Source organism: Theobroma umbraticum, unplaced genomic scaffold (genome assembly GCF_002168275.2).
Source record: "Theobroma umbraticum cultivar Fairchild unplaced genomic scaffold, ASM216827v3 scaffold_20.0, whole genome shotgun sequence".
Lineage (NCBI taxonomy): Eukaryota > Viridiplantae > Streptophyta > Magnoliopsida > Malvales > Malvaceae > Theobroma > Theobroma umbraticum.
The window spans coordinates 3,729,372-3,730,347 of NW_018397266.1; the positions used below are offsets into that span (position 1 = coordinate 3,729,372).

The following is a 976-nucleotide window of genomic DNA, read 5'->3' on the forward strand; positions in this document are numbered from 1 at the left end:
GTGGAAGTTCGAAGAAGACTGATAAGAAAGGGAAAACCAAAAGTGGAGAAGGAAAGCAAGAAAGTCCAATAGATAAACATTCACCTTGTTCTATTTGCAAGAAGAAAAATCATTCTGAGAGGTACTGCTGGTATAGGCCCAATGTTAAATGTAGGGCATGCCAACAGATGGGACATGTAGAAAAGGTATGTAAAGCAAGAAAGTCTGAATCTTCAACTCAAGCAGCTGTAACAGAACAAAAAAACAATGATAATGAGTTTCTGTTTATGGCAAAGATGGAGGAAGACTCAGAAAAGTCAACTATATGGTTGCTGGATAGTGCTTGCTCCCACCATCTCACAGGTAACAAAAGTCTCTTCACTACACTGGATACTACTTTTCAGTCTCAAGTCAAGATAGGTGATGGGAACTTCTTGAAGATTCTTGGAGTTGGAAAAGTAAGGGTTGAGACAGCTTCAGGGTATAAGTACATTAACAATGTACATTATGTTCCTGAAGCCAACCAAAACTTATTAAATGTTGGTCAGTTAGCTGAGGAGCATTATTCATTGTTATTCAAAGGACAGATGTGCACAATCTTTGATCCATATGGAGAAGAATTGTTTGCTGTTGAAATGAAAAATCACTGCTATCCACTGAATTAGCTGACACAACTCATTTAGCCTTGTATAATGAAGATGATTTGTCTGAAACTTGGCACAGAAGACTTGGACATGTCAATTATGCTTCATTGACACTAATGGCATCCAAAGGTATAGTTGAAGGGTTGCCTACCATCACTAAGCCAAACAAGCTATGTCAAACTTGTTAGCTTGGTAAGCAAACTAGGAAAGCTTTTCCTAAAGTGAGCAAGTGGAAAGCATCTGAAAAAATTGAATTGGTTCACACTGATCTTAGTGGACCAATGAAGAATCCTTCTTTAAATGGCAGCAGATACTATATCCTGTTCATTGATGACTTCACAAAGTTCTGCTGG

At 38.1% G+C, this 976-nt stretch overlaps 1 pseudogene; it reads left to right on the plus strand.

Annotated features, from left to right (window-relative positions):
- Positions 1–976, plus strand: part of LOC110423486 (akuammiline synthase 1-like) — a 6,628-nt pseudogene that overhangs the window by 3,268 nt on the left and 2,384 nt on the right.